General features: G+C 45.2%; 1 long non-coding RNA gene across 1 annotated transcript; it reads left to right on the top strand.

Annotated features, from left to right (window-relative positions):
- Positions 1 to 1031: 1031 nt before the first annotated feature.
- LOC139044166 (uncharacterized) lies at positions 1032 to 8920 on the top strand. The gene is made up of 3 exons (XR_011501211.1): positions 1032 to 1184; positions 2432 to 2557; positions 8550 to 8920. It is a non-coding gene; the product is annotated as an uncharacterized lncRNA (long non-coding RNA).
- The last annotated feature ends 315 nt before the right edge of the window (positions 8921 to 9235 follow it).

Raw genomic sequence — 9235 nt, 5'->3', positions numbered from 1 at the left:
GTTCATCATATCATACAATTACATTAATGGAATTTTCTGCCTGTTCCACCTGTACTCCAGATATTGCCTGGGCCCCCTTGACTGTTTGGAGAGCTTGACTTTGGTTTCACCAATTCCACTGCCTCAAAAGTCTGAAATGCTCCCTGGAATTTTTGCTAGTACCCAGACATTTATACTCAGAATCATATATGTCCTCAAATCCATCTTTCCTTTAGAATGTTTTTGCCTTACATGAACCCTGATATAGAACTTAAAGTTCTTTACTCATTTGGTTTTGTGAATGTTGAATAACAAATTTTAGTTTCTTGCTTCAGTCAGCCTTTACCGTCTTCAGCCAGTGGGGCTGGCTCAAATAATTGAAATGAATAATTCATTATTCAACATTCACAAGACTAAAATCAGTACGGGCATACCTCACTTAATGAAAGGGACATGTTTTGAGAAATGCATCATTAGGCACTTTCACTGTTGTGTGAACATCACACAGTGTACTTACACAAACCTAAGTGGTAGAGCCTACTACACACCCAGGCTATGTGGTGCTACCCGTATGGGACCACTCTCATGTATGTGGTCCATTAGTGACCGAAACATCGTTAATATTGTTACATGGTGCGTGACTGTGGTGGATGACAATGACAAAATGGAGTACCATTTTCAAGGCTTCTAAAATGGAGCTGGGAGGCCATTAAGGAAGTGGGGCTTATGCTTGTACACCACATCCACCACCAGACGTTAACTGAACTTTTGAGCTTTACCTGACAGCAGAGGTCACATCTTGAAGTATTTCCTCATTCCAAGAAGGGGCAGTCTGCCTAGGACCAACTATGTTCTGGCAAGTCAGCTCACCCCATGCCAGAACCAGTCATTAACTGTTCACTGTAGAGCTTTGTAAGCCTGTGTCCTTTCCTTTTATATACCCCTGCCTCCTTTGTCTTCCTAGGAGCACATTTGAGCTTCTACTCGAATCTACATCTCCTGAATTGCAATTCTTGAGACCCCAAATAAACTTTTTGGTTCTTTTGCAGTTTATGCCTCTTATTTGCTGACTTTACGTGGTGACAGAAGTGGGATCCCTAGCTACTGACCTTCAATTCTGGTGCCACTTCACAGACACAAGCAAGGTGCCTGCAAAGAATCTTTTGTGCTCTGTCGTCTCCTCCTGGTGGCTCTGGTTCCTGGTGGTAAGTCCTCCTGGGCCTGGACCACCCATTTTTGGTAGAGGTCCAGACTCTTTATGTAGGCGTCCTTTGATACTGGTTCTGGCCATCCTTCCATTGTCAGCTTTGTTAGAAACTTCTGTTTCTTTCACTCCTTTTCTGGGCCTTTGATCCTTTGGTAAGTTCATACAAATGAGAAGTCCATTTTCTAAGAGGACCACCGAAGAACAGCCCCACTCTGGGACTCCTGCTGGTTTTGTCTTTAAAGAATACAGACCTTCTACATGTAGATTTCTGTCCCACTGGGCTCAGATTACTCAGGGTGATTTAAAGCTTCGCTGGCCTAAATGGGGCTCCTTTGAAATACCTAAATTGGTTTATCTGTGCACTCAATTGGAAAAAGCCTATCAAACCAAACAAATAAAATGGGAAACTTTTTAAAATTGGTATCTTGAGGCCTCTAAATGAAACACTGAAAAGGACACTTCCTTGCAAGCCATAACAATGTCATAACTAAGAATTTCAAATGATTAAATGTAAATGCCATCGAGAAAAGAATATTAACTCCTCCTGTATTTGTCAGGGTTCTCTGGAGAACCAAGGAGATTATCTATATATATATAATATATATTAATATTGATATATAATAGAATATATAATCCATTGTATCTATATTTAAATTCATTTATTTAGTTCTATAAATTACATATATACACATAAAATTTATATATAAAAGAAACTTTGGCCTCGCCCCTAACTGCCTAAAAGAATTTAAGACAGAAGGCCTGTTCCAGGAAGGAGCTGTCAACGTAGGGAACTCTAGATGTGGTAGAGAAGAAGGTACCTAGCCGGGCCCATTTTACACAAGTTCTCTCTCATTTGTTTAGAGATGGCCCAGCAAACATTTGGTTTCCTGTCTCCTTGTGAATCGGCTTCCTCCTCTTTGAAGTCCCAAACCATGACCCCCAACCCCGCGACTTTGTAAAATATCTAAACCCTAACCATAGAGCTGGCAGACACGCTGTAGACTGAGCAGCAGCATGAAGACCAGGGTCAACCTGATGACATTGTGGGTGGGACTACTGGCTGTTTGTCCACATCCTTGTCCTGGGTGCCCAGGAAGGCAGTCACCCAGCAACTTGCAGTGAGGTGTGGCGTGTGACTATGTTTCAGCCAATGCAATGGGAGTGGAAGTGGTGTGTGCCATTTCCAGGTTGGAACTTTTGAAAGCAGGTGTGTCTTCTCCGTGTTCCTTCTTTCTCCTTGTGCAGATTGGTTGCAGACAATGATACAGGCATCAGGAATGGCAGAGCCAAGAGACGGGAATTCATGGGTGACTGACACACCCTGTGGAAGAGAACCACCTGCCCAACACGAAACCCACCTTGGCCTGTAAGGTAATCACACATAAATTTCTACTCTCTGGTTATTCTTTTTCGGGATCTGCTTGTTATTTTCTTAACTATTATGGAAATATTTCAAATATGCAGAAGAGTACATAGTATGACCTCTATCTCCGGCCCCAATACCCAGAAAGAACAGACGTTAAATTCTGCCCTATTTGCTTCCGATGTTGCATTCATTTGCTGGGGCTGCCATGACAAAATACCACACGTAGGGTGGCTTAAACAATAGAAATTTATTTTCTCACGGTTCTGGAGGCTGAAGTTCAAGATCAAGGCGTTGGCCGGTATAGTCTCTTCTGAGGCCTCTCTCCCCGGCCGCTTCTCCCTGTGTCCTCAGACGGTCTTCCCTCTGTGTGTGTCTGAGTTCTAATCTTCTCTTCTTACGTGACTATCAGTCACATTGGATTGGAGCCTACCCATGTGACCTCACTTTACCTTAATTACCTCTTTAGAGGCCCTCTCTCCAAATACAGCCCTATTTTTAGGTCCTGGAGTTAGGACTTCAACATATGAATTTTCAGGGACATGATTCAGCCCACAACGATATCTCTGTTTTTAAGAAGCAAAATGTTGCCGTCACACCTAAAATTCACATTTCCATCCCGTTCTCCTCCCTCCCTCATCATAGGTATCAATATCCTAAAATTAATTACATTCTTTATGATTCCAAGAATATCCATGTGCATGGCTCCATTAACAAAAGATTACATTTTTATGCAGAGTCAAGACATACATGTGTATGTCTCCGTTAACAAATTCTTACATTGTTATGCACTTAAAAAATGTGCAGGAACAGCATCACACTGCACATGTCCTTCTTTGATTGGCTTTGGGCTATAAATGGGGAAGGAAAAACAGCAGCCGAGGGTAAGAGAATAAATAAACGGCTTATGCATAAAAACCCAAAAGGACAGATTTCCAAGAGCATCCAGGTTGGTGACCACGTGCAGGTTCTGGGAGAGTGGTTACCTGGAGAGGGCGTGGAAGCTCAGTGCCCTTTCCCCATGTCTTGCCCTGTGCGTCTGTTCCATCGAGCTATTCCCGAGTCATATCCTTTTCTAATAAACAGGTAATCTAGTAAGTAAGAGGTTTCTCTGAGTTCTGTGAGCCACCCTAGCAAATTCGTCGAACCGGAGTAGAGAGTCTTGGGAACCTCCTACTGACAGCCAGTTGCTCAGAAGCATAGGCGACAACCTAGACTTGCTGTTGGCACCTGCAGTGGGGGCAGTCTTGTGGGGCTGAACCCTTAACCTGTGGGGTGTGATGCTGTCTCTGGGTACATAGTGTCAGAATCGAGTTGAGTTGTAGGACACCCAGCTGGTGTCCCAAGAATTGCTTGTTGGTGGGGGGGACTCCCCCGACCCACAACCCCACACACATTGGAATTGGTACCAGAACCTAGGAACAAACTGTGAAAGATAAGCATCTTAGCTTGGGTTCCCATAACAAAATGCCATAGCGTGGGTGACTTAAACAACAGAAATTTATTTTCTCACCATTCTGGGGGCTGGAAGCCTGAGAGCAGGATGCCAGCATGGTCAGGTTCTGGCGAGGGCTCTCTCCTCAGCTTGCATAAGGTCCCCTTCTCACTGAGTCCTCAGATGGTGGGGTGTGTGTATGCGTGTGAAGAAACAGAAAGAGAGATCTCTTCCACTTCTGATGAGGCCGCAGTCCTATCTGATTTAGGTTCCACCATTATGACTTCATTTTCACCATAATTACTTCCTAAAGACCTTGTGTCTGGACATGGTCACAAGGGGGGGTCAGGGCTTCCATATATGAATGGTGGGGAGAGAGAATTCAGTCCATAGCAATAAATAAAGAGCAAATAAATAGAAACAAAGGTTTGGCATTTCTCTTTCTCATTTCCTTTCTTCCTGACTTTACTGTCTTGCTCTTTGTCTAGCTTCTTGAACAAGTAGCTCATTGGTTTCTAATTTTTCTTTTTAGATACGTATGTTGAAGGTATCTTTCTTCTAAGTATTGTTTAATTCCATCCACCAGATTTTGTCATGTAGTGCTTTCAGCTATAAATATTTCCTGAGTTCCATATGAGATCCCTTTCAATGCAAGGTTCTATAAGTTCCCAGCCATTATTATTATTTTCTCATCTGTCGCTCCTTTTACAAGTATGTAATGTTCCTCCTTGTCACCATGTTGGTTTTGTCTGGAGCTTTACCTCCAGATTTCTATAGATATGCTTTTTTATTGACAGGTAAAGGACAAAATGAGGAAATATTTTTGCTATATATAAGCATGGTATCTGTCTACACTCCTGGGACAGTGTAGACTTCTAATCTGTCACTTATCCACCTTTGTGAAAAGGAATTCTAATATTGGCTCACTGAAGTCATTTTGGTCAACAGCACAGGAAATTGGTAATATGTATGTGTGGGGACCTGGAAATGGCCACCCCAAGATATGTCTCTTTGGCATCAGGATTATTTGAGGCTGATTGCTTTTGAGAAACTGGGACAGGGAAGGAGGAATGGAACTTGCCCTTTGTTAGGGCACATTTACATTTGTAAGGTAAATCTCTATCTGTAAAAGTTGCCTCCCTCCCTGTACCAGGAAGAAGAAAGGAGATGACCTTCTCTCTAAAAACTCTTAATCAATACCAAAGGCAAGGACTTAAATCTGCATTTTATTGTGCTAGTCTGGTAACCTCCTGTAACTGACTTTCCTCCCCCTCCCAACGTTGGCATTTCTTAAGGATTAAGCATCTTTCCTTAGGCTAGGAACTGATTGCTGAGCTCACCTGTGACCGCCCAGCTCCAGACAATCGACTTGAGTCCTGCTATGCCCACTGAGATAGCAGACCCACTACCTGCTGTGTCCATCAAGTGCCGACAGGGCAATCTTGTGACTATTGTGGGAGGGACATTTCAATCACATGTGAAACACCCCATTTGGCGGTATATAACCACTATGTGCACCCCACTTCTTTGGTGCCCTTTCTTCCTTCGGGAAGAAAGGCACCGGGCCACGGTTCCTCATAAAGCTTTGTCCAATTTTCTCTTGCTTTTCTGTCTCATGTGAATTTAATTCGTTCTCCAGCCAGACGAACCCACATTTGGGAAGAGGAAATGTCTTCCTCCCCTACATATGTTTTCACCAGTCAGATAGTCCATGTTGTGCTGTATTCACAACAAACTCCTAAGTCTCAGCTAAAAATAACCAAGGTTTATTTCTCGAACATGCTCCATGTCATCAGGAGCTGGCTCTGTATTATCCTTGCTCAGTCTGGAGGATTGAGTAGATGGCAGCTAAAAGATGCTCGATCCAACTTCTTGCACAACTGCCAGGCAGGAAAAACACACTCCTACTGTTTGCCAAAGGTTTGTCTGGAAGAGACAGCCTCATTTTTGCTCAAGTTTCATTTGCCAAAGGCTCACAAAGTCACATTTGACTTTAAGGGGCCAAGAAGATACATCCCTTCTGTGTGCCAGAGAAGAGCCGACAATATTTGGTGAACGGCAGTAATAATAACTATACACTGTGCTCTATTGTGTCTTCCAAAGCTTATTTTTGCTTTTTGTTTGTTGATTTTTTCAAAAATTCCCTTCAGTTATGTGAGTTACCGTAAATCCTTCTAGTCAATTTCTTTAATAAGAAAACTGAAGTTAGCCAGAGTTAGCTTCTTTTGCTTAAAAAAAAAAAACAACGGTCTAACGCATTAGACTTTGCGTTATAAATGTTACTGAGCAGCTTAGGAAAATGAACTTCAGTTTACACCTTGGGCTGGTCTTCAAGAAAGGGTACACACCGATTTTTGAAGGATAAGGTTTTAATAGGAAAAGAAGCAGGGCATGGCATGAGCCAATATTTAGATCCGAATAATTATTGGTGACTGCAGCATGTCAGGCAGGGAGCCAGCTGTTTTTGCATATGCTCTCTAAGTCAATTTTAATTCTTTATAAGAACAATATGAGGTGACTCTTACTATTCATCACTTATATATGCAGAAACTGAGGGTCAGGGAGGTGAAATGACCTGTGCAAAAGTCACTTAACTAGCAAATGATGGCTTTGTTTCAAGTCCATCATCTGATCAGGCAGAGGTGAAAGAGAAGAATGCAATGTGTGTTTTTGGGTAGTGGGTACTGTTCGGTTTGGCAGGACTGTGGGATACATGAAAGGCGGAGGGGCCCTTGAGTGCTAAGGCAGAGAGTTGGAGTCTATCAGGTAGGCAGTGAGAGGAAGGTTTCCGCATCAGAGAGGGCACTGGTGGAGCCATGCCTCAGAAACATTGATCTGCTATTGTCCTCTACGATGAAGAGAAATGAGGCACGCTGGAGGCCTGGAGACCAGTTGGAGGAGCATTGTAAAAACTCACATAGGCCTGAATGGGCATGGGTGTTGGCAATGGAAAAAGAAAAAAGTATTCTATCGAGTCTCCAGACGCCCAGGAAATTGCTGAACGAAGTCTGAGTTCTCCCTATGTAGATAGCTCATACTTTTCATTATAGATTTCTCAAGAACTTGCTCCCAGGAGAAACCCTGGATGGAGAACAAAACAGGTAAGTGCCCAAGTGAGAAATCTACAAAGCTCCTCTCCCCCAAAATCACCTCTTCCCCATCTGGCATGTCTGGTTCTGGCATGTCTTGCAGGTGGTCAGTCATGTCCATCACCTGGTTTCGGTGTGTGCGACACCTGTATCTGGTGTATCCGGCAGGTGTTTCTCACAAGACTTGTAGGTGGTTCAGACGTGTCCAGAAGGTGGTTCTCGCGTGTCGGGCACCTGGTTACAGTGTGCCTGGCATGTGGTTCAGGATTCTCCATCTAGTGGTTCAGGCTGGTCTAACAGGTGGTTCAGGTGTGTCCAGCCGCTGTTTCAGCTGTTTCTGGAACCTGGTTCTGGCCTGTGCTGGACCTGTTTCTGGTGTATCCATCATATGGATCTGGCATGTCCAGCACAGTGTTTGGGCGTGTTCAGCAGGTGGCTTCAGCGTACTGGGCGCCTGGTTCCATCGTATCTGACCGTTGGTTCCGTGGTGTCTGGCAGGTAGTTCCTGTGTGTCTGGCATATGGTTCCAGTATGTTCTGAAGGTGGTTCCGGCGTGTCCGACTGGTGGCTACCATGTGTCCGGAACCTGATTCCTTTGTGTGTGGTTGGTGCGTTCAGTGTGTCCAGGTGTTGGTTCCGGCGTGTTTGACAGTTGGTTCCCGCATGCCTGGCGGGGGATTCCAGGCTGTCTGGCAGGCTGCTCTGGCCTTTTCTGGAAATTGGTTCTGGCGTATCCAGGACCTGGTTCCGGTTTATCCAGCAGGTGATTTTGGCATGTCCGGCAGGTTGTGCTGGCGTGTTAGGCTGGTGGTTCCGGCTTGTCTGGCAGGTGTTTGTGGCATGGCCAGCACCTGGTTCTGGCGTATTCGGGAGGTGGTTTCAGTGTATCTGGCACATGGTCTCGGCATATCCAACAGGTGGTTGCGAAGTGTGTGACAGGTGGTTCCTGTGTGTCTGGCATGTGGTTCTGGTACGTTCGGAAGATGGTTCCAGCATGTCCTTTGGGTGCTTCTGACATGTCTGCAAGGTGGTTCTGGCGTGTCAGTGTCATGGTTCCAGTGTGTCCGGTGGGTGGTTCCAGGTGGTTCTGGCGTGTCTGGTGGGTGCTTCTGGTGTGTATGGCGGGTCATTCAGGCATGTCTGTATGGTGGTTCCAGAGTGTGCGGCAGGTGCTTCTGGCATGTCTGTTGGCTTTTTCCGGCTTCTAAGGGGCCTGGTTCCAGTGTATCCGGCAGGTGATTTTGGCTTGTCCAGAAGGTGGTTCCAGCGAGTGAAGCAGGTGGTTCAGGCGTGTCCAGCAGGTGGTTCATGTCTGTCAGTGATGTGGTTCCGGCATTTCCAGCACATGGTTCTGGCACTCTGAGAGATGGTTCTTTCATGCCCGTCATGTGATTCTGGAGTGTCCATCAAGTGGTTCTTGTGTATCCGGCAGGTGATTTTGGCGTTTGAGTCAGATGGTTCTGGTGTGTCCTGCAGGTGCTTCTGGCACGTTTTGGACCTGATTCTCACATCTGCGATGGGTGGTTCCACCGTTTCCAGATGATGCTTCTGAAGTGTCCAACAGTTGGTTCCAGCATTTAAGGCAGGTGGGTCACACAAGTCCCGCCCGAATCATTCGGCTGAGGCACGAATGATTGTCCTTCCACATGCTTAGGAGGAGAGAGACAATAGGATTTTAACCAACCACTCTTTGGAAGTTAAGAAAAACTCGCTTTCCACAGTGCTCTTACAGCATACTGGCAACCTCTCATGCCGCCCTTGTGCATGGGTGGAGAGAGTGTTCACAAAGCAGCTATGGAAGAAAGGCCAAGTTTGCTCAGCAGAGTCCTACATTGCCCTAAAATTGCAAGGCACGAAACACTGCCTCCAACCCTCAAGGGGAGATGAGCAATAATCCATCTTGCTTCCAGCTCTTTAGGAAGCTGAGAAAGAACTCACTTGCCACACTGTTCTTATAGTGTACCTTGAACATCTCATACAAAGGCACCTGAAATGCTGTTTATTTGGAGCCCTTAACTCATTGCTTTAGAACTTCTGCTTTTGGGGCATTTCCATCTTGCCAACCCGGCTCAGACAAAATGCCTACATCTTCTCCTTAAGCAAGGAGGCTGAGGCCCGAATGATTGTGCATCCACATGCTTAGGAGGAGAGAGACAATAGGC

The sequence above is a fragment of the Equus asinus genome, unplaced genomic scaffold (genome assembly GCF_041296235.1).
Source record: "Equus asinus isolate D_3611 breed Donkey unplaced genomic scaffold, EquAss-T2T_v2 contig_646, whole genome shotgun sequence".
NCBI classification, from domain to species: Eukaryota; Metazoa; Chordata; class Mammalia; order Perissodactyla; family Equidae; genus Equus; species Equus asinus.
The sequence above is the reverse complement of the archived record's forward strand: the minus strand, read 5'-3'. Positions and strand labels throughout refer to the sequence as shown.